This window comes from Phyllobates terribilis, unplaced genomic scaffold (assembly GCF_046119375.1).
Source record: "Phyllobates terribilis strain yellow unplaced genomic scaffold, ASM4611937v1 Scaffold_4__5_contigs__length_816908805, whole genome shotgun sequence".
NCBI classification, from domain to species: Eukaryota; Metazoa; Chordata; class Amphibia; order Anura; family Dendrobatidae; genus Phyllobates; species Phyllobates terribilis.
Window position 1 is genome coordinate 139,260,731 of NW_027362764.1, and position 25,154 is coordinate 139,285,884.

The window sequence follows — 25,154 nt, forward strand, 5'->3', positions numbered from 1 at the left end:
CCAGCCCCCCTCTCCCAATACTGGTGCCTGTCCGCTGGTGGGTCGAGCGAGCCCCCCTGTGGTGGAGGCAGCTCTAAGCTTTTTAATTTAAATTGTCACTCTAATTTGAATGAATACACTTTAAATCCAGTTACAAGGATCTATTGGAGGGCAAGTCTCATGCCAGCAGCCGCGTAATTCCAGCTCCAGTAGCGTCCACTAAAGCTGCTGCAGTTAAAAAGCTTTTATAAGGATCGAGCTCGGCTGTCCACCGCAAGGCATCCTACTGCCAGTCCCAGCCCCTATGCCTTGGGGTGCCTCCTGATGCTCTTCACTGAGTATCCCGTGGTCCCAAAGCATTTCCTTTGAAAAAATTAAGTGTCCAAACTACAGGTGGTGTAGCTTGCTTAACAGCCGGGATAATCCGCTGACTAGCAATCCCTGCTACTAGGCACAAAGTATTTCCTGGGCTAGATGCAGTTAAAAATTTGTAATTAGATACTCTCGTTGGATGCTGAGAAAGGTTTCCATAGAGTCTCCTGGCACGCCATATATTATTCTCTTAAAAAGTTTGGGGTAGGGGTCTAGGGGACCCTTTTATAGCCAAAATCACGGCCCTGTATCGCAATACGTCACCAAGGCTGAAGATAAATGGAACTGTAGCACCCTGAGGGCTCGGTTGCTACAGAGGTATTGCACCTCACCCAGAGGTGTGATATCTCACTCTCAGGTAAGGATGGAGTGTGGATCAGGACCCAACACCTGCATGCATTACACCACATTGCCGTGTGGCAGGGCGACCAATATGCCCCTGAGATGAGCATGACAGTCCCTGTCCCTGGCTGGAGTGGGGGGAGGGAACACTGAGGAAGGGGAACCCTGTAGTGCAGGAGCAGGGAGGAAGCAGTTCCTCGGTGCATTGAGAAGGGAGTATAAAAGGTGGGCACCATCTTAGTTCAGTGCAGAGAAGTCTGAGCAGAAGTGACAGGGAGCAGGGGCTCTGCATGAGCTCTGATCCGGAGGCGGGCCTAGTAACAGAGGCCCAGGCCTGGAAGAGGGAGAAGGAAGGAAGAGGAGCGGAGAAGGCTCCAGGAACGAGGAACGAAGGGATCCTAGTGGTGCGGACGGGCGAGTCGCCACCGCACGCCCGAATCCACCTGCGTGGAGGGGTCAGGCCAAAGGGGGAGACTGGTCCCCGAAACTAGTGGAGGCGGGAAACGACCCTCAGCTAGAAACTGGAGGCTATGACATTTTATGTGGCGCAGCACCTCGCTACACCCGCTAGGAAGGCACCACATAGGGTCAGGGAAACTGGCACCAAGTTTAAAAAGAGGAGGCCCGAGGCAGCCGGACAGAAGGGTTGGTAAGAAAGGCCAGGCAAAGGACACACAAAGGGGGTCCTGTGAAGCGCTCCAAAGTTATCTGGGAGTTGTCTGAGCCCCCCACCTGGTGAGCACAGTACGACGTGGGCAGCCGTTACCTGCAGACGTGGTCTGGATAATAAGAACTGTGAGTAAAGGCCCTGGACTGCATCACTGACTCTGTGTCGTTGCTGCTGCTGCCTCGCACCATCACCCCCATCCTCCGCATACACTGCCCTGAAGCTATACTCCTCCCGTGGGGAGTTATGCTACGCTCTGCTGCACCCACAAACACCAGCCTCAGCGGTCTGCCCTGCAGCGGTGGTTCACTCTGACCGCAATCCACGGGTGGCGTAGTCGGACATTTAAACATCAAAACCACATAAATAGTTCCGCAACTGGTTTGACCGCCCTGAGCCACGGAACCGGGTCGCCGCCATGGAGACTACAACCACCAGCATCCACCAAAAAGGGTCCCAAGGCCCAGGGGGCGCGTCAGAACATTTTCATCACCTTTCATAATCACCAATGGGACAAGGCAGGGATGTCCTCTGTCCCCTCTCTTATACATCCTAGTGACGGAGCACCTGCTCTCATCAATTCGCCATAACCCCAATATTAGGTGGATTGAGGTGGGAGGCACCGAGTACAAGTGCTCTCTATTTGCTGATGATGTCCTAGTATATATCACTCAATCACATATATCCATCCCTGCTGTTATGGCTGAAATAGATCACTTTGCTACATGGTCAAATTTTAAAATCAATGCAGCGAAGTCTGAGGCCCTCGATGTCTCCCTCTTCAAATCCATACAGGATTCCATCCAGTCTGTAACGGGTCTGGGAGGCGGAACCTCTGAGCTACTATACAAGGGGGCGGTCCTTGTAAGGGAGCAGGTGGCGACCAGGGTAGACGGGCAGGCAGTCACAGCAGGTGACTGGGACAGTCTCTGAATGAACGGACAGGAGGTCACGGCAAGTGACCGGGGCAGTCTCTGGATGAACGGGCAGGAGGTCACGGCAAGTGACCGGGGCAGTCTCTGGATGAACGGGCAGGAGGTCACGGCAAGTGACCGGGGCAGTCTCTGGATGAACGGGCAGGAGGTCACGGCAAGTGACCGGGGCAGTCTCTGGGTAAAGGATTGGTACGACCTGTGGCGGCAGATGATAGACGTGAGCTCCCAGGTGAGCAGGCGAGAGTCTCTGGATAATCGGGTGGTCACAGCATGTGACGGCGGAGCCTCCAGGAAGACCAACAGACAGGTAGCAGATGAGCGCTCCCAGGTGAGCGGGCAGGAGTCTCTGGACAGGCGGGTGGTCACAGCACGTGACGGCAGAGCCTCCTGGTAGGCTAGCTGACAGGCAGCAGATGAGCGCTCCCAGGTGAGCGGGCAAGCTGGTCCTTAGACAGACTGACAGGAGTTGGAAGGCAGACCGTCGGACCTCAGGCAAGCAGGCAGGTAGAAGACGTGCGCTCCCAGGTGAGCGGGCAAGCTGGTCCTTAGACAGACTGACAGAAGTTGGAAGGCAGACCGTCAGACCTCAGGCTAGCAGGCAGGTAGCAGGATATCAGGCAGGAATTAGACAGCAGACTGGCAGGAATCTGGCAGGTATCTGGCAGGTAACTGGCAACGGGACCTGAGGGCTGAAGCAGAGTAGTGAGCAGTGCTACAACATTGCTCGGGCACCTCCATTTTGGAGGAGGTGCCTTTTATATGGGAGGTCCTCCGGCAATTGCCCGGGGACTCCTTAGGACGGCGCGCGCGGTCCCTTTAAGAGAGGGGGAGCGCGCGTGCGCCCTAAGCACACTGCCGGGGAAGGAGCGCGTGCCGGAAGCAGCGGGGAGAGAAGCGCTGGAGGACGCCGCGCCAGGAGCGGGGAGGTGAGAGGGACAGCGTCTCTGCCTAGAACGGGGCAGAGACGCCGATGCTACACAGTCCAACTTTCCCTTTGCCTGGCCCTCACAGGGTATCAAATACTTAGGAATTCCTATTCATAGAGACCTCTCCCATCTATGTTTTCTTAATTTTGGGCCCTTTATTGAACAACTCCATACAGACCACGGTTGGAAAGTTAGAACTGTAAGATTCACTACGTGAACCACTGGTGTTTTGTGGAAAAGCACATGTACACTGTGTTCCAAATTATTATGCAAAAAGTGTTTAGGAGTGATAAGGGAAGAATTTGTTTGTTTGTCAGTTAAACTCATTGATGGTGATGTGTGTCTGGGCTCTTTATATCACTGTAAGCAATTGCAGACACCTGTGCTAATTAGTTTGGCAGGTGTGTCCAATGAAAGGCAAGACTACTTAAGAAGGCTGTCCCACATTATTAAACAGCCTACATTTTCTGCCAAAATGGGAAAGAAAAAGGATGTGTCGGCTGCTGAGAAGCAACAAATTGTGGAGTGTTTAGGTCAAGGCATGACTACAATCAACATTGTGCGATGATCAGGATGAAGTGTCTTGGCAATCAAGAAGTATGTAGCTGATTCACAGTACACACGTGTGCGTGCTGATAAGGGCAAATTGAGGACTCTTTCCTACAGGCAATTACGTCAGGTTAAAAGAGCAGCGGCAAAAAAGCCTTGTCATAGGAGCAGACAAGTTTTTGAAGCTGCTGTTGCCTCCAACGTCCCCCGAACAACAAGATGCAAGGTCCTTCAGAGGTTTGCAGCTGTACATACACCATCCTGTCGACCTCCTCTATCCACTTCACACAAGCAGAAACGGCTCCAGTGGGCCAAACATTACATGAAGACTGATTTCAAAACTGTTTTGTTCACGGATGAGTGCCCTGCAATGCTCGATGGTCCAGATGGATGGAGTGGACGATGGCTGGTTGATGGACACCCCACGCAAACAAGGCTACAGTGCCAACAAGGAGGAGGTGGAGTAATGTTTTGGGATGGAATCATGGGGAGAGAGATTGTCGGCCCATTTAGGATCCCTGAAGGGGTAAAGATGAACTCCATAATGTATGTGGAGTTTCTCAAACAGCACTTCCTGCCATGGTTCAAGAAGAAGAACCGTGTATTCCACAGCAAGATCATTTTTATGCATGATAATGCACCGTCTCATGCTGCACATAACACATCTGCATCTCTGGCTGATATGGGCATAAAAGGGGACAAACTTATGGTGTGACCCCCATGCTCCCCTGACCTCTACCCCATTCAGAACCTCTGGAGCATCATCAAAAGGAGTGTCTATGATGGCGGGAGGCAGTTCACATCTAAGCAACAGCTCTGGGAGGGTATTCTGTCCTCATGCAAAACAATTGAAGCAGAAACCATCCAAAACCTGACAAATTCAATGGACGAGAGAGTTCAGAAGCTCCTTTCGAACAAGGGGTCCTATGTGAAAATGTAACATCACCTAGAATAAAGATTTGAGTTGAAAACTGTTTGATTTCAGTTTCTAACAACCTGCAAATGCTTAGAATTTCAAAAATGACCATTTTTTTGGTCTTTATTAAAATGAAAAGGTTGATCGAAAAGTTTGGGGGATCTAAGAGTGTGGCAACCCAGTAGTCATGATTACTTCGAATTCTGACAATATGAGGGTCATGCTGCAGGTAGTGCAGCAAGAAGGCACTTATGTGCCTTGCGCATCTCGGAGCCCCAAAATTATTTTCCGGGCTAGATGCAGCTAAAAATTATTTTTAATTTTAAATCTGGTGAAGCTTTAGTATAGATGGCCTAATAGGATCAGTGCTGCACACTGCTACAAAGCCCAAATTATTTTCCAGTCAAGATACAGATAAACATGATTAGTAATTTGAAAGCTTAAAACGGTTGGTAGGGTGATTTTAACCAATCATCAAGCTTTTACTCTCCCCAGGATGACACAGGGGTAGAAAAGTCGTTTCGGATCCATGATTTGTTCATCTTTATGAACGTGAGTCTGTCTACATTATCAGTGGAGAGCCGCGTGCGCTTATCTGTCAGCACACCACCAGCAGCGCTGAACACACGTTCAGACAGAACGCTGGCTGCGGGGCATGACAAGATCTCCAAGGCGTAAGTGGCTAGCTCCGGCCATTTATCCAGATTGGAAGCCCAAAAAGAGCAAGGGTCCAGTGACACAGTCGTGGCTTCAGTGTTTACTTGGAGATACTCCTGTACCATCGTCTCTAGGCGTTGACTATGTGTCAGACTTCTTGTCTCCTGTGGCCTTGCAAAGGATGGGCTAAAAAAGTGGTGAAATGATTCCGCAAAATTGATGTTACCAGCAGATACTGTGGTTCTGTTACGGTTTGAGTGCTGAACACTTGACGGTCCCACGGTTGGCAAGTTGGAACTGTGAGATTCACTACGTGCACCACTGGTATTTTGTGGAAAAGCACATGTAAGATTCTGCAACAGTCTCTGCTGATACTCCTGCATGCGTGCATCCCTTTCTATGGCAGGAATAATTTCTGCAAATTTACTTTTGTACCGGGGATCTAACAGTGTGGCAACCCAGTAGTCAGGATTATTTCTAATTCTCACAATTCGAGGGTCATGTTGCAGGTAGTGCAGCAAGAAGGCACTCATGTGTGTTGCGCATCCAGGAGCACCAAGTCCCTGTTGTGTTGGTGGCGAGGTAACAATCATGCTTCCTTCCTCTGTCCTCTCCCCCCAACCTCACACAACAGAAATGTGATCAAGGTCTCCCTCATCTGATGAGTCTTCCATCAGTTCGTCCTCCACTTCTTCCTGGGCTCCTGCACCTTCCTCACTAGTTTGGCTGCTACCATGCGCCCTGGTAAAACCATCTCCCCCACCCTCACATGCCTGCCGCCTTGGTGCTGCCGACCGTCTGGACCTTGCAGATGTTAGCCCTTCCGCATACTACTCCTCCTCCTCTACTTCCTCCACCTCCTCTTGTGCCACCACCTGACTCCGAATTCTGTTTAACATGTGCTCCAGCATATAAATCACCGGAATAGTCATGCTGATAATGGCATCGTCAGCACTAAACATCTTCGTCGCCATTTCAAAACTGTGCAGAAGGGTGCATAGGTCCCTGATCTGAGACCACTCCTCCAGCGTGATTTGCCCCACCTCTGAATCTCGTTGGCCCAGGCTATACGTCAGAACGTATTGCACCAGGGCTTGTCGGTGCTGCCACAGTCGCTGCAACATGTGCAGAGTTGAATTCCACCGGGTAGGCACATCGCATTTTAGCCGGTGAAGTGGCAGGCCCAACGACTTCTGTAGAGATGTAAGTCGCTGAGCTGCGGGATGCGAACGGCGGAAGTGAGCACACAGCGACTGTGCCCTCTGCAGAAGGCCATCTAGTCTGGGATAGTGGGCTAGAAATTGCTGGACAACCAGGTTCAACACGTGAGCCATACAAGGCACGTGTGTGACATTGCCCCGGCGAAGGGCCGCACCCAGGTTTGCAGCATTGTCGCACACGGACTTCCCTGGTTTCAGGTCCAGTGGAGACAACCATTCATGAAATTGGTTCTCCAGAGCTGACCACAACTCCTCAGCTGTGTGACTCACATTTCCCAGACATTTCACTGTAAAAACCGCCTGATGACGTTGAGCCCTACTGCCAGCATAGTAAGGAGGTGTGCAGGATCCCTTCTGCGCAGTTAGAAAGCTTGTGGCATGACCAGACAGGCTTTGGGTGCAGGTGGAAGACCGAGAGGAGGTTGAGAAGGCAGAAGCAGTGGAGGAACTTTGACATAAAGAGGATCGACGCACAACTCGTGGGGACGGCAAGACTTGGACAGCAGCCCCTTGTCCTGCTGTCACCATAGTTACCCAGTGCCCAGTCAGCGACATGTAACGCCCCTGTCCATGCCTACTCGTCCAAGTGTCTGTGGTGAAATGCACCCTGTCACACACAGAGTTTCTCAAAGAAGCGGTGATGTTATGTGCGACATGCTGGTGGAGCGCAGGCACACCTTTCTTTGAGAAGTAGTGCCGACTGGGCATCTGGTACTGGGGCACTGCGACGGACATAAGGTCTCGAAAATCCTCTGTGTCCAGCAGGCGGAAAGGCAGCATTTCTGTAGCCAAGAGCTTGCAGATGGTGAAATTCAACCTCTTAGCTTTCTCATGGCTAGGAGGAAATGGTCTTTTACTTGTCCACATCTGAGGGACCGAGGGCTGGCTATTGTGCTTAGACGGGGTTGATAAGGGTGTCCCCGGCAAACTGCCGGTCTGTGAGGAAGATGCAGGCGGACATGTTAGGTTGCCTTGATCCAAAGGTGGTGCTATCGATGTCGGACAGCGCTCAACACCAGCTGGTGTTACCACCTCCAAAGAAAATGATGACCTGTCAATCACGCTGGCTGTTGCGGGTAAAGAGGTGGCAGGTCTGTGCCCCAAAACAGGTGTGACTGCTGTCCCCCCAGTCACAGAGGATGAAGAGGCCGCGGATGCACAAGATATGGCAGACGGTGGTTGGCCCGGCCGGCTAGGCCGCATTGTAGCACACTGAGCTTCCCACTGCAACTTATGCTTCATGTCCATGTGCCGGTTCATGCATGAAGTACTCAAACTATGTATTTTTTGGCCTCTACTTAGCTTTTGCTGACAAATGTTACAGATAACACGAGTTGGGTCATCTTTATCGATCTGAAAAAATGCCCAGGCTATGCAAGGTTTAGCACCCATGCGACCTGAAGAGCCACCACGACTTGTGGTGAGAGGCAGAGTTGTGTTTGAGGATGCAGTTGTTGACGTGCTTCCAGTACTACGTCTCTGTCCAGGAAGGCGCAACCAGACCTCGTCGTCACTAGCATCTTCCTCCACCTCCTCTGCTGACCTCATCTCTTGGCTGACTGTGGGTTGACAGTAAGTGGGATCTCCGACCTCATCATCATCACCCTGTGCGTTATCACACCCGTCGTCCTCAGAGCCAACCTGTTCCTGCCCTGACAAAAAACTAAAGTTGTCGCTCCAATCAGGTATTTGAGTCTTATCATCGTCTTCCTCATTGTCTCCACCAACAGGAGTTACAGTTTGGGAATGAGGGTCTACATTATGGTCAGAACCTTCTGCATCTGGTCCTGGATCCGACTCATAAAGATTCTGGGCATCAGTGCAGATCATTTCCTCGTCTGGATTCACAGAAGCGCTGGAGTCGACCTCTGATTCCCAGGCTATAGTATGAGTAAACAGCTCTGCAGACTCAACCATCTGTTCTACCTCATACTCAGACGGGCAGCTGGAGATTTGGGAGCTGTGAGGAAGCAAGTGCGATTTGGGTGACACCTTTGAGGACTGGAGTATTTGTGATGTTGAAGTTGATGTGGAGGAGAGCCCACTTAAAGGAGCACTTGATATCCGCTGAAGCACCTGCTGTTTTTGTGCCTCATCTGGAATTTGTAGCGATTGGCGTGGCCGTAAGAAAGGGATCTTATCACATTGTCCGCTAAAAGAAGTAGACATTTTAGTTTGGTTGGAAGATGGTCTTTCTTCTGCAGATGTTACTGTTGCTTTAACACCTACCCCACGGACACAACCTTTTTTCCCATTCCCAACACGCCTATTCCCCTTTCCACCAGCAGCAGGCCTTTTTCCACTCATTTTGGTGGTTAACTAATTCACAACTCTGGAGTTGTTTGCACAAAAAAACAATGGATGGTAACCGAGCAGAGCTGAGTGGCCAAACTGTGGTATTAAGCCAAAACTATTGGCTGGGTTAGATGCAGAAAAAAATTATTTTGAATTTGCAACCTGATGGAGGTCAGTATAGATGGATTAATAGAACAAGACCCACACACAGCTAGAAGCCCAATATTTTTTCAGAGGTAGATGCAGGAAAAAAATATATTCAGTTTGCAACCTGATGAAGGTCAGTATAGATGGACTAATACAACAAGTCCCACACACAGCTAGAAGCCCAAATATTTTTTCAGAGGTACTGTAGATGCAGATAAAAATTAGTTTTAATTTGCAACCTGATGGAGGTCAGTATAGATGGACTAATAGAGAAAGTCCGACACACTACTAGAAGGCCAAATATTTTTTCAGAGGTAGATGCAGAAAAAAATATATTCAGTTTGCAACCTGATGGAGGTCAGTATAGATGGACTAATAGAGAAAGTCCGACACACTACTAGAAGGCCAAATATTTTTTCAGAGCTAGATGCAGAAAAAAATTATATTCAGTTTGCAACCTGATGGAGGTCAGTATAGATGGATTAATAGAACAAGACCCACACACAGCTAGAAGCCCAATATTTTTTCAGAGGTAGATGCAGAAAAAAATATATTCAGTTTGCAACCTGATGGAGGTCAGTATAGATGGACTAATACAACAAGTCCCACACACAGCTAGAAGCCCAATATTTTTTCAGAGGTAGATGCAGAAAAAAATATATTCAGTTTGCAACCTGATGGAGGTCAGTATAGATGGACTAATACAACAAGTCCCACACACAGCTAGAAGCCCAAATATTTTTTCAGAGGTACTGTAGATGCAGATAAAAATTAGTTTTAATTTGCAACCTGATGGAGGTCAGTATAGATGGACTAATAGAGAAAGTCCGACACACTACTAGAAGGCCAAATATTTTTTCAGAGCTAGATGCAGAAAAAAATTATATTCAGTTTGCAACCTGATGGAGGTCAGTATAGATGGACTAATAGAGAAAGTCCGACACACTACTAGAAGGCCAAATATTTTTTCAGAGCTAGATGCAGAAAAAAATTATATTCAGTTTGCAACCTGATGGAGGTCAGTATAGATGGATTAATAGAACAAGACCCACACACAGCTAGAAGCCCAATATTTTTTCAGAGGTAGATGCAGGAAAAAAATATATTCAGTTTGCAACCTGATGGAGGTCAGTATAGATGGACTAATACAACAAGTCCCACACACAGGTAGAAGCCCAAATATTTTTTCAGAGGTACTGTAGATGCAGATAAAAATTAGTTTTAATTTGCAACCTGATGGAGGTCAGTATAGATGGACTAATAGAATGATGCTATGCCCAAAAGATTTTACTTCACTAGGTGCAGTAAAAAAATTGGTATTCTATACACAGGTGGTATATCTTGCAACACAGATAGGCTACTCCACTGACTAACACACTCTGCAATAGGCCAAAAAGGATTAGCTTTGCTAGATTCAGCCAAATGCTGTGAAAAAAACTTGCACAGCACTGGCACAGACCTGCCTGGCAAAAACTGATAGGAACTCATGTAACCTAGTCCTGAAAAGGACTCCAATTACAATTAGTCTTTACTCCCACAACCTATCTATTTAAGAGCACAGACCTCCCTCATAAAAGTCGTAGGAAATGCTGTAACCTAGTCCTTAAAAGGACTGCAATCACAACTATTCCCTACTCCCAAGCTATCTGTATATTTGTGCGAAAATTGGCTTGAAATTAACAAGGTATAGCGCACACAGCAACAGCGGTGCCGTCTAACACGCAGCTGCAGCAGTGAGAAAATGGTGGCGACGGGGAAAATAGCTTGGTCTTATAGGGCAAGGACATGTGACATACACTGCCAATGACACATGCCCTTGCTTGTGTGAAAAAAAGCACTTCGCTCCGTGTGTGCGCTGCTGATAGGCTGACAGATTGCACCTCCCCACTGCAAATGCGGGAAAGAGAAAAAAAAATGGAGATCTTCATTGTTCCTGCAGAGATCCATCCCCTGCCCCTCCCCCCACCCCGCTGTACACTCAAACTGCGTATTAACATTAATTTTCATCATTACTGAGAAAAAATCCAGTTATGATTTTGGTGCACGAACAGTTATCGAACATAACCTCGAACAGCCGAATTTTTCTCAAATTGTTCGTGTTCGCCGAACGGCTCGAACACCGCCCAAAACAGCTCGAATTTGAGATTGGCGAACAGTTCGAGTAGAACAACGCTCATCTCTAATCCCAAGGTGTGGAGGAGTATTTTTGTTTTTGGTTATTTATTTTACCTTATACACAATTCTTTACCCTGGAAAGGAAGCTCCCTAACATATTTCACAGGAAAACCGTTTCAGTTTAATTTTTGAACGTTTTATTGTGAGCCCGTAAAAGTGGCTTAATACCTCTGACCACGTTCTTGACAGCAGTGACCTGGGGGTCAGAAATGCTTCCTGGGGTGATCCCCATGCTGTCCCCATGTCTTTTGAGCACTGTCACTATCGTTTTGGGCACTTTTTAGGCTTTCTACAGACTGCCGGGGGTGCCGCCGCAAAAATGCTTGGGTCTCCCATAGACTAACATTGGGCTTGTTGCTCGGGTCAAGCACCCGAGTATCACTGTGAGCTCGGCCAGAGCTTCGAGCACCCGAGCATTTTAGTGCTCGCTGAACACTAGTGAAAAAGCATTAGTAGGATCGAGACCTATTGAATTAATATGATTCCTTTTGAGTGATTATAATTTGTTTTATTATCGATATAAAAGAAAGGGTTTAAGATTACTGCAAAAGTGGAAATGGCTCTAATAATGAGTTGTATAGAATATTTATATTTTATACAATGTGGTAACTGAACTTTGATATTTACCTTACCATGTGTTCCCCTTTGAACCCTGTTTCCTCCCCCCACCCACTCGTTGTTCATTTGTATCTGAGAGTATAAAAATGAAGACTGACAGCTTTTACCTAGATTTGTCTTACCTTATCCTGATGAAGAAGTTGGGCAAAACTTCAAAACGCGTTGATTTTAATTTGTAACAGAAATAATTTAATAAAAAGAGATTTAAAATCCTTAATTAGATAGAACCATTGGTATGGTGACTCCACGTGGACTAGCCGGCAGCGCAGTGAAAACCGTTTTGTACTCCTCATAACATTGTAACCTTGGTTTTGTTTCCAATACAATGTAGTGTGCTTGGTTGTGTTAATGTATCTATGTAGTAAGCTCGGTTCTGTTCCCGTATCTATGTACCAGTCACCCTTATTTTCAAAGCCTGTAATCTCTTGTGCTTTATTGTGGCAGCCAGAGATAAGCAGGCAAAAGACAGGCCGCTACAACACGTGGGCCAGTGCTCTCTAATTGCCCACCAGACTGAAATTTGCCACCAAGCCCCTGAGCTCGGATGGGCTCACCCTACACACCATGACTGACAGGTTCATACATGTGTGTAAAATTTGCTGTCCATAGCACCCAATAACTGTACAACTTTCATTTTATAAGAGCTTTTTAAAAATATGAAAGTTGAATTTGGTGCATCTTGGTGCAGCTTTGGTGCATCTTGCTAAACTTATTAGACATTTATCTCTTATTTATACCACTTCTTAGCTAGCGTATTTTACAACAATGCTTTGTGCCAAAATAATAACACACTCCCTTAATACATTTTGTATATTTTACAACTCCTCTTAGCAGAACTGTCTTCAAGTTTATGCTGCTCCTTGAGCAACAAAGTCCCACTGGGCCCCTCATTGATTCCAATTTTTCATCTTCGCCTCCAAAGAACTGTAATTTTTTACTTTTTGGATGATACAGTTGTAAAAAGTATTTTTTGTGTGGGACAAGGTGCAATTTTTTTACTACTATTTTGGAGTCCATGCAACTTTCTAATCTCTTTTTATTCAATTTTTATTTTGGTGGCGGTAAAATGGCCAGAAATCTGTGATTTTGACAATGATTTTTTATTTTTGCCATTCAACGAAGGGCATTATTTAATTTCCCGGTAAAAGCTGATATGAAGTTTTAGATATATTTTTTAATTTATAAAAATATTTTTCGCTTCTTTGTACATTTATTATTGGTCTCATTAGAGAACTTGAATCTGCGATCACTTGTACAATACATTGCAATACTGCAATATTGCTGTGTATTGTAAAATTATTGATCTTCTATGAAGCTCAGTCGCAATAATGTTGCGGCAGGGCTCGGGCGACTGGTGCTGGATGGGATATTGTCCCACCTTTCCAACCTCATAAATACCTTAAATAACAGTGGCATCTAAGAGGTTAAACTGCTGTGATAGAAGTTGTCTGTAATCGCAGCAGTTAGACTCAGGTGTCAGTTGTATAGCACAGCACCTGCGCCATAAATAGAAGTAGCCACATGCAGAACACAACAATATCATTAGGGAAAATCTGGGCCCCGGGACATGTTTCCATTCATCAGGTGCCTCTTAGACACAAACTTCTTTTTCTAGACACTTATCAAAACTATTTTGTGAAGTATAAGGCTGTGTGCCCACAGCAGCAGCAAAAACGCTGCAGAAACGCTTAAAAAACGCATGGTAGAAGGCCTGCCATGTTCCCCAATGATAATCCGTATGTGCTGTGCACATGCTGCGGAAATTTCCGCTGCAGATTATCATTGCGGAAAAAAACGCAGCACTACCAATTATTTTGCGGAAGCGCTGCGTTTTCGCCGCCATTGACTTGCATTGAATCGCTTGGATTCCACATCATTGGATCTGTACATGCGGAATCCAAGTGTTTCAATGTGCGGTGGTACCCGGGTGTGGAGAAGAGGAGACTCTCCTCCGGACCCGGGTACCATAGAACCTGTAAAAAAAAAAGAACAAAATAAAAAATAAATGTTATATTTACCTTCTGACGGCCCCCGCTGCGCTTGTCCTCCCTTGCTGGCAGATCGCGGTGGACTGAAAGACCTGCGCTGACGTCATAGTCATGTGATGGCAGGTCCTTCAGTGTACCGCGAGCTGCCGGCACTCCAGTACAGAGCGAAGCAAGACTCCGGGGGCCATCAGAAGGTAAGTATAGATTTATTTTTTATTTTTTTACCATTCTTTCGGTCACAGTATATAAATCCATGCCGTTTGCATGGATTTATAAAGTGTGACCAAGTTGACAAGCACTTTCCAAGTGATGCTAAAATCGCTTGGAAAGCGCTTGACAACCCGCATGCGGAAATGCATGTGAAGAACGCTTCACATCCACATGTCCCTGGCAGGAAAAATGCATGTACAATCCGCATGTACAATCCGCATGTACAATCCACATGCATTTTTTCTGCCAGGGGAGATGCAGAAATGCTCAGGAAAAAATCCTGAGCATTTCTGCATCATGGGCACATAGCCTAAAAGTGTCTAAAACACAGAATACATTTGGATTTATTATTAATTCATAATATTAATAATAAAGTATTTTATTGTAACATACAAAAAAGAAAATGACATTCTATTCTTCAAGACAATTTAATTTAACTCCTTATACATACAATCCTTTTTGAGTCTTAAAGTGGTTGTCCAACCACCTAATTTAAAAAAAATAACAGAATCAAGTAAAGTAGAAAATTAGTAATATTTTACTTCCCCAAACTCCTGTCACTACTGCACAGGCAGTTTGAGGGTACCCCACTGGTCTCTATACTTCCTGCTCCATCTGAGCAGACATGTGACTACTACCACCAAAGATTTGTTGCAGTGGTCACATAGCCATCCAGCAAGAAGAGCAGAGACCAGCCGGGACTGGGAGTAACCATTGTTTAATTTATAAGTTCATAAATCAATAATATATGTGAAAATAAGAAATTTTGTAATATATCTTTTTAGAGAAATCTGTTTCTCTCTCCTCCAGGACTGATCTTTTATTATGATCTTTAGTGAATACAGACTTTCCATTTCCGAGATAGGAGATGACAGTTGACGCTCATAAAGTTTTATGGAGAACTCTGTAAATTTAGTTTAAGGAGAACTTGCAGCAGAATTTTAGTTTTTAGTTTTAAAAGCACCAGTTTTCATCTCTTATCTCAGTAATGGGAAAATCTGTCTTCACTGAAAACAGATTTTACTCATCAGAGCGAATATTACAAAGTTACTTATCTGCATTTATTAAATAAAAATTTAAATGAAAGTTACTCTTTAACCGGTGGTTGATCAGTAAGGTGAGTATTACTTATTACATAAAAATAAATACATTTGTAAAGACATTTAAGTGGCCAGAAAACCTTTTTAAGGATGCCCTAATCAACACCACTTGAACACCCACCTATCATGAGAATGAGGATCTTATGTCTTTCTTAAAGGTGTTGTCTTGAACATTTATATTAATTGGCTATCCCTAGGAGAGAGCATCACTATTTGATCGGTGGGGTTATCACTCTCGGAATCCCCACTGATCTGCTGTTCGCAGTGCTGGCATAAAATGGATGTAATTAGTTGCAGAACAAAACTACACAGCTCTGTCAACTGTATAATGGCCTTAGATGGGTACTGCACATCAAACTCCTATTGCTTCATTTAGGGGGTGGATGTGCAGTGCCTGGCTGTGGCCATTATACAGTTGACAGGGCTGAGCTGTGCTTTTCAGCTCCGCAACTGAGCACATATGGCCGTTGCCAGCACCGGGAACAGTTTTATCAGCGGGGGTGTCAGGTGCCGCACTCAAAAAGATGTGATACAAAGATCTTATAATGATGACCTATCCTGGGGAGAGGACAGGTCATCGATATAAAAGTCCAGGACAGCCCATTTAACCCTGCAGCAGGCGCAATAGGCCTGACAGGTACAGCTCACACATTTTTGTTTCCCTCTCCTCTCCATGGCGGCAGGGGTTCCTGCCCCTCTCAGTACCTTCCTGTCTTTAGGCACTGCTAGAAATCCCCCCACTCAGTTTTATCATCGTCCTTACGGAGAGCAGGCGTGACCTCTGTGGCCTCTCAGGCTCATTGTGACTGAAGGTTCTCAAGTTTGAAGGTTCGTACTTTCTGGGTTTTTTCATAACAATTGTTTAGTTTGCTCATTTTATGAATGAATAATGCAAAGTTTGTGGATATTTCGTAGAAATAAGTAGGGTTTTCTTACAAATAAGAAGGTTTTCTTAGAAATGGTCTCTCAGGCACATTGCGCCCAAACACGTAACAATAATCTCTGAAATATGATATGTTCTGCCAACCTTGCTTTTCTCTCAATGTGTTTCTTCTGCTGAATATTTAACAACTGAATCTGAGTGAATATGACTCCAGTAGCATCTAAGTGCCTTACAATTACGTATTTTTTCCTAATTTTAAAGGTTTACTAATAGTTATGGCCTGAAAACTGGAGGCTATTTGGTGGTAGTTGTGAAATTTGAGTACTCTTTGTTTTATTACGTTTATAGTTATTAAATGGTTTTTTTTGCATCTGATTTTGTGTATTCTCTATTAATACATCCAAATGAAGGTCACTGATCACTTTTAGAGCCCAGAAATGGAGATAATTAGATATTATAGGTGGTTTTATAACCTGTGCATGCCAGGTGCACGGCGCCTAAACTCGGGAGTGCCAGAGATGTGCCTGACCCAGGATAAAATGAAGCTGATATTGCCAATCCATTTATTGTCAATGAGTGAGATGGAGAAAGTCAGTTTAGCAATTGGTATCCTCATCAACAATGAGTAGAGCGGCAGCGGCAATCAGAGCTCCATTCAATAAGGACACAGAATCCCTCTTCTTGTAAATCAGTGATGGCTGCAGATGTGGGATCCCCAGCAATCAGACACATCACCTATCCTCAATATAGGTAGTAATCATGGGACAAGGCCACCATAGTTGTACAAATTCAAGCAAAAGTCACAGAACATAGCTCTACGGTGACAGGAGTTTAGTACTTGCCATGTCAGATTTGTATCCACCATGTATTATACTGATAGTAGACATACACTGTGTGCAGAATTATTAAGCAAGTTGTATTTTAGAGGATTATTTTTATTATTGATCAACAACTATGTTCTCAATCAACCCAAAAGACTCATAAATATCCAAGCTTAAAATTTTTGGAAGTTGGAGTGTTTTTTTTTAGATTTGGCTATCTTAGGAGGATATCTGTTTGTGCAGGTAACTATTACTGTGCAGAATTATTAGGCAACTTAATAAAAAACAAATATAATCCCATCTCACTTGTTTATTTTCACCAGGTAAGCCAATATCAGTGCACAAAATTTAGAAATAAACATTTCTGACATGCAAAAACAAAAAACAAAAAAATGAGTGATGAATATAGCCACCTTTCTTTATGATGACACTCAACAGCCTTCCATCCATAGATTCTGTCAGTTGCTTGATCTGTTTTCGATCAACATTGCATGTAGCAGCCACCACAGCCTCTCAGACACTGCTCCGAGAGGTGTACTGTTTTTCCTCCCTGTAGATCTCACATTTTATGATGGACCACAGGTTCTCTATGGGGTTCAGATCAGGTGAACAAGAGGGCCATGCATTATTTCTTCTTCTTTTAGACCTTTACTGGCCAGCCACGCCGTGGAGTAGTTGGATGCATGTGATGGAGCATTGTCCTGCATGAAAATCATGTTTTTCTTGAACGATACCGACTTCTTCCTGTACCACTGCTTAAAGAAGTTGTCTTCCAGAAACTGGCAGTAGGTCTGGGAGTTGAGCTTCACTCCATCCTCAACCCGAAAAGGTCCCACAAGTTCATCTTTGATGATACCAGCCGATACCAGTACCCCACCTCCACCTTGCTGGCGTCTGAGTCGGAGTGGAGCTCTCTGCCCTTTACTGATCCAGCCTCTGGCCCATCCATCTGGCCCATCAAGAGTCACTCTCATTTCATCAGTTTATAAAACCTTTGAAAAATCAGTCTTAAGATATTTCTTGGCCCATTCTTGACGTTTTATCTTATGTTTCTTGTTCAAAGGTGGTCGTTTTTCAGCCTTCCTTACCTTGGCCATGTCCCTGAGTATCGCACACCTTGTGCGTTTTGATACTCCAGTAACGTTGCAGCTCTGAAATATGGCAAAACTGGTGGCGAATGGCATCTTGGCAGCTTCACGCTTGATTTTCCTCAATTCATGGGCAGTTATTTTGCGCCTTTTTTGGCCAACACGCTTCTTGCGACCCTGTTGGCTATTTGTCATGAAACACTTGATTGTTCAGTGATCATGCTTCAAAAGTTTGAAAATTTCAAGACTGCTGCATCCCTCTGCAAGACATCTCACAATTTTGGACTTTTCAGAGTCCGTCAAATCTATCTTCTGACCCATTTTGCCAAAGGAAAGGAAGTTGCCTAATAATTAAGCACACCTTATATAGGGTGTTGATGTCATTAGTCAACACCTCTCCTCATTACAGAGGTGCGCATCACCAGATTTACTTAATTGGTAGTTGGCTCTTAAGCCTATGCAGCTTGGAGTAGGACAACATGTATAAAAAGTATCATGTGATCAAAATACTCATTTGCCTAATAATTCTGCACACAGTGTAGTAGCTCTTAGTAAGAACTGGACACTAACTCCTGAGCCAATTCATTCTAGCCGGCATTTCTGGATCACTGTGTAAAAGGCCCCGACTACTAACGGCGGGGGAAAGATTCGGTTTTGATACAGTGATGCCACTGACAGGACAGATGAGCTTCAAAAGAAAAACTGTGGTAAAACAATAACAAGATTTATTGTAACAAAACTCGCCCCTGTTTGTATGGGGAAGAAAAGTGAATAAAATAAACAGTTAAATTTTTAATCCAACAGCTCGTACAAAAGAATTGTGTTTTATTTTTCTTACCAGGAGAACAGCCACAAATCCCTGGTCCCAGTAAGGGGATGTCTTCTCTTGGGCCAATAATGCCATCCCTCTACCCTAAATTTGTCCAGACTTACACAGGGCATATTTTCTAAGGAGAAGCCGTAATATGTGTCTTTTCTCCTGGTTCACAATCTTAATACTATTCCCAATCAATAAACTTTCTGGGATCCCAATAAGACCAAAATCAGCTGTACAGCTAGGCGTATTACAGCCCAAGTTCACCTAACAAGAATAACATATACAATAAACAACCATATTCAATTCCCATTTACAAGAACACAGATGATAGCAAATTCATTTGATTAGTATGCTCTGCGGGAAATTCAATCCAGACAGGTGGGTGCCTTGGGAGCTTCACCACGGACTGTGGCCTTTCTGAACTTCGCACCACGCTGTCAACAGTCGTTGACAAGATGAACACAGTTCGTGCCTCACTGACACTGTCCCATAGAGATTAGTCATTTAGATTGGTCTCAACACCTAGCTGACCCTAACTCGTTGGACTGGTCAAGTAGAATTTAAAATAAGAAGAACATGAGGTACCTCATCCTTGTTTAAAACATAGGGTGCTTTACCCTCCGCGGGCGCCGTGTCACACTTCACAAGATGGCCGGCTCTTTTCAATGTTACCCCACTGTTGCACTTGCTCTTCACCGAACAGAAATAGAGGATTATTGTCCCCGATGTCACCAATCACAGGAGCACGAAACCGCTGCACTCCAAGGGGGAACCAGGTTCGCCTACTCCGGACGTTCCTTTTTTTCTCATCCACCAGGAGCTCCCAGACCACACGCGTCACATCCCAGCTCTCTCTCCCTGGCAACCCAACCCCTCTCCACCAAACAAACTTTATCCATCCTCAGCTTGAGTGGCAGAGCAATGATGGAATGAAAGTATTTTATAACTCAAGAAGCAAAATTGAATTTTCACTGCACAGTTAGTCTATTATTTGCATCGCAGCATTCATAAAATTATTCAAGTATTGTTTTGTTAACACTTAATAAAATTTAGATCAACAGTGAGTGTCACTGACATCTAGTGGTCAAATGTCATCATTACAGGTGTGGCCTCCAGTCACAGTCATCACCAACACACATATCTCTACACACCCTCTTACAACTGTACAGGAAATTTCTGCATCCTTTCATCATATTTCTCATTGCGGCTTTATGTTCAGTATCTCTGCCAGTATCGCAGCAGGCTAATAGTCTACATAGTTTAACTTCTGCATTGCAATCTCTTACCCCTGAGTGTACAGCACTTCTCCTTCTACTCCTCATCTTCATCCTCCGGTTACCTGCTATCCTGATGTCTACAGTTTGCTTTCCCAAGAGTGTGTGAGATTTAAGCAGTCAGAAAAGAAAGGAGGAGCTGATCCATGACTGTTGAGTCTAATTTCATTTACCAAAAATCATGTGGCTCTGATTCATCTTCATAATCCAATAGCAAACAAGTTACACAGCTCTCAGACTGACACGGCTCCTGGAAAGGGTGACAACGTGACTTTTCATATTTTCTGGCTTATTAAAAAATCATGGACAGACAATATTTTTTATGGGCACATTAGAAAACCATACTTGTCTACAACCAATAATTCTGATATGAATACATTAGCTGCATTCACTATGAACTGAAAATGATGATAATTACAGTCAAACTATTCGGCATAAGTTTCAACAGATTCAAAAAAATCACGGACGCCTTAAATTTTTTTTACAGGCAGAACAAAAAAGTGCTGTATTTTTACGGACTGTCCTGGAATTTCTGGATGGTTGACAACTCTGCTCCTGGACAGCTGCTTGGCATCATGTATATTACACTACAACACAGATGGAGAAGAAATGGAAGTAAAAGCAGAACTAAGATCCCAAATTATTATGTATACATTAGAATCGTCATAGATAGCTCTAAACTGTACATACAAGGTGATATGTAGAACTAAGCCAGGGACAAAATTTAGTTTGCTGTCCTAATCATGTGTTTATCATGTGTTTATATACTATGGTCAAGGCAAAGGGGCCTATTAGTGCCCCCCGGTACAGAGCACATGGGGCGTGCCCTGTAACATCCACTCCCCCAGCTGCACTGCTCATTATGCGGGTTATATATACAAAACAAGATAGATAGACAGATAGATAGATAGATAGATAGATAGATAGATAGATAGATAGAGGATGTATCTAGGTTTTATGGCATCTGAGGCAAAAATTCAGTTTGGCGCCCCTCCCACCATCCAAGCACATATGCGATTTGCACACTTAGTCATGTGCTGACGAGCTGCTCTGCCTAATTCTCTCTATGGTCAGTGAAAAACTGAGAGAAGCAGGAAGAAAAGCTCCTTGTCACGTGATCATAAGTATGAAAATCGCATATGAGTGAAGTGGCCATGTGATAACTGATGGAACCAGAAAGCAAAGCTAAATATTCACAGTAAGAATATTACATGCTGTTAGGATTTGCTACAGGGCTTAATTTTATAATTAAAGGGCGTGTCCAACATGTATGTGACGTGCCCCCGGGGCCGTGGGGTACTCGTTAGCCGGACCTATGGATGCCGGTAAGGGGAATATCACGTGGCGGTCAATAAAAGGGGGGGGGGGGAGTTATTATTTATAGGGGATTTGTTAAGTTTTCGGAAGTGTTCGTGACGCCACCTGTGGAATGCGGCCAAAGGGAGCCGCCACTGCGGAGCGGTCCTCTGGAGCTGGTGTTACGGCAGCAGGGATGGTGTGGCTCTCCACAGGTAGAGCTAGCTCCAGGGCAGTGTAGGACGTGTAAGGTGCGCTGGACGTTGTGGTGCCGGGAGGCAAGAGGGCGCAGATGAAAGAATGGACGGAGGCAGTACGGTGCAGTCATCCGAGTTTTTACTCACAGTTCTTATGGCAGTTCCACTGGTGCACTGTACGGGTGCCAGCCTCCCACGACGCACTGAGTTCGCCAGGCAGGGTTCAGCTCTTCCTCAGGCAGATTAGGAGCACCTGACAGAACCCCACTTTCTTGTGTTCCTAGCTAGACCGTCTTCACGCTGGGTCTTTCTCCCTCCTGCCCTGCGCTTCCCCACTCTCAATCCCGCTCGGGTCCTCTGAGGTCCCTCCTGTCTTGCCGGAGTTCCCAGACCTGCTTGACCCTCACGGAGATTAGAATAGGGCTGTGGCAACTGGTCTATGGAAGCCAGAAGCCTCTGGTTTTTCCAGCCGAGACTTGGAGTTACACGAGGGGGCCGGTCCCCTTCTTGCGGCCTACGATCCCTCTGTCTTCTGACAGATTCGGGGCGTACGGGTGCCATCCTGCACTCGCCGTACCCCCCTGGGATCCCTTCTTGACTAGATCGGAGCCTACTCCTCTGCTCCCCTCCTGGGCCTCCAGGACTGGGCCCTACTTATGGAGCAGAGCTCCCAAAGAGCCTCTGCTCCCAGACTGACTTCCTGAACTGTTCTTCTGAACTGCACTACCACCCTAAGATAGCTTCCCTTTATATACCTCCTTCTATAGTGCTCCGCTAAACTGCTTCCTCCACCCACACCCACTACTGGTTCCCCCCATTCCAGCCAGGGACAGGGCTCAGCAGCTGCGCACATGCATGTTGCCCTTCCAGCTGGCCTGGAGTAGTGTGGTGTTGAATGTGGGTGTTGGGGTTCCAGGCAGCACTCCCTCCTTACCTGAGAGAAGGAGATACCACACCTCTGGGTGAGGTGCAGTACCTCTGTGGCAACTAAACCCTCAGGAGCGCCACATATGGATACAAAACAAAGAATCAGCTCACCTATTTGGGGTGTGGAGCAATCAGTGCCTCACACGGATCCAGCCAGAGCCGCCAGGAGAGAATCAAGGAAAGGTACAAATGATCCAGCGAGAAAGGCTTGTATGTGAAAAAATAAAACTTATCTTTTATTATCCATATAAAATATTGCTCCACATGGTATTACAGCAGAGGTGAAACTGTGCAAAAGCAAAGAGCTACGTGTTTCGACAACGAGTCTTAATCATGGCCCATTCCAACTAGACGTGTCCGATCTTGCTCAATTCATTGTCACTGAGTGAGCTCACGCATGTCTAGTCAGCATATGACCACATGTATGCAAATTGCACGAGAGAAATCTGACAGCGTACAATGCACACTGTGAGAATTCAGAAGTCTGCACTCACATAGAATGACTGCAGACTCATCACAAACTTTAATGCTCCTAACAAATAAAAACTTGAGTATTAGTTAGTATCACAAAAAACATTTATATCCAGGTACTTGATAGATGACGTTGTCTCTGGAGACGTTTACTTTCTTTTATTCTTCATCTTGTCCAGACCCCATGATGAGTTTTCACATCCACAGCCCAACTCTCCAGACTTCCATCTTCTCTGGTCTTCTGCAGCACATCCCCACATGAAGATAGCAGTGTCATTATAATGCTCCTGTGTAAATATATGTGCCCTACGCTGAGCCCCTGAATAAATAATTGCCCCTCACTATATTCCCTGCACAAAATATGACCCCCACACCGTCTTTCTTATGGTACATGCGCTCCACACTGGCCTCTCCTTACCATACTGGGCCTCCTCTTCACACTGTCCTCTCACACTGTGTCGCCCCTATAGGGCCCAGTCTCTATACTGTGACCCCTCATCACACTCCACCTCCTTGGGTTACTGTCCCCTCCTGGCTTGACCTTACCCCCTTAGTGACCACTAATATGTGCTTTTACTGACCTGCAATATAAGAGACTAGCATCCCCCGACTACTGACAATCTAGTAGCTGTCAGCTGTACACTATAGCTGACACCTTGATGCATCAGCCATGATCAATGTTGGCTGCGACCATGGCCAATTAACCCCTTAGATGCTGCTGTCAATAATGACTACAGGATGTAAATAGTCAACAGAGTGCGGGGGCTCCCCAATTCACGGCCAAAAAACAACCATAGAGACTGCCATCTATAGCGGCCTGTTCAGAAATAATCAAAATTTAGGTGGTAAAAATAAACTTTTTCATTCCTTACATGCCACTTTGCATTAATTCCTGAAAAGCACATGAAGGCTTAATGATCTACCTGAAGGCAATTTTGAATACTTTGAGGGTTGCTGTTTTTAAAATGGTCTCACTTTGGGGTGGTTTCCAATATAAATACGTTTTGTAAATTTCCTTGAAAAAATAAAAAATTACTGCTTTATTTTTAAACCTCCTAAAATGTTATCAAAATAAAACAACATTTTACAAATGGTGCTGATATAAGGCAGACATGAGGGAAATGTTATTTATTAATCTTTTTGTGTGGTATAACTATCTGGATTAAAGGGATAATCATTCAAAGTTTGAAAATTGCAAATTTTTTAACATTTTTGTCAAATTTCTGATATCAGAAATTTGACAAAAATGTAAATCTCCCCCAGCCATACCATAATAAACCATCCCCAAAGAAAATCTCCCCCCACCCATAACATAAATCACCCCCATAGTAATCTCCCCCCAGCCATACTATAAATCTCCCACCATAATAAATCCCCCTCCACAATAAACCTTCACCTCCATCACATCTTCTGTGTTTTCAGCTCTGGAGCACAGAGCACTTACCACCAATGTGCGCCTCTGCAGCGCTGGTGAGTGACGTCAGAAGCGTGATCACATGACCTAATCATGCTGCTGGTGTCGCTCTGACCCAGAGGTAAGAGCTTCAATTGTAGTCGCATCTAAAAGACGCAAGTACAATTGAACACTGGGATATGGCGCGCTGAAGCTTCTCTGAGCCGGGTGTCAGTTTGACAGCTTGCTCTGAGAACTGCAGACTCTCAGTCCCGAGGATGGCAGAATGCAGCTGCCAGGGGAGACACATCGGACCTTCCAGCTGTGCCTGGGGCACATTCGCCGCCTGTTGCCCTAGATACGCCTCTGGGATGGATGGATAATAGATGGATGGATGGATAGAGACATGGATGTATAGATAGACAGATAGATGGATACATAGATAGATAATAGATGGATGGATGGATAGATAAACAGATAGATAGACAGATAATAGATAGATACAGTGGGGAAAGAAGTATTTAGTCGGCCACCAATTGTGCATGTTCTCCCACTTAAAAAGATGAGTAAGGCCAGTAATTAACATCATAGGTAGACCTCAACTATGAGAGACAAAAGGAGAAAACAAATCCTGAAAATCACATTGTCTGATTTAGAAAAAATTTTTTTTCAAATTTTGGCGGAAAATAAGTATTTGGTCACCTACAAAAGTTCATCTCAATACTTTGTTATATATCCTTTGTTGGCAATGACAGAGGTCAAATATTTTCTGTAATTCTTCACAAGGTTGGCACACACTGTTGCTGGTATGTTTTGGGGCGGTCACTGGGCAACACGGACTTTCAACTCCCTCAAAAGGTTTTCTATAGGGTATAAATCTGGAGACTGGAT

General features: G+C 45.1%; 1 protein-coding gene across 3 annotated transcripts in view; it reads right to left on the minus strand.

The window, feature by feature from the left end:
* LOC141265120 (ATP-binding cassette sub-family B member 5-like) overlaps positions 1-25,154 on the minus strand; it is a 1,140,380-nt gene that overhangs the window by 727,980 nt on the left and 387,246 nt on the right. For 2 of the 3 annotated variants that reach the window (XM_073677793.1, XM_073677790.1), the window contains exon 1: positions 19,992-20,139. The exons of the other annotated variant lie outside the window; for it this stretch is intronic. The gene's annotated coding sequence lies outside the window, so the exon portion shown is untranslated. Of the gene's footprint in view, positions 1-19,991; positions 20,140-25,154 lie in introns of those variants that run through there. 3 annotated transcript variants of the gene reach the window in all.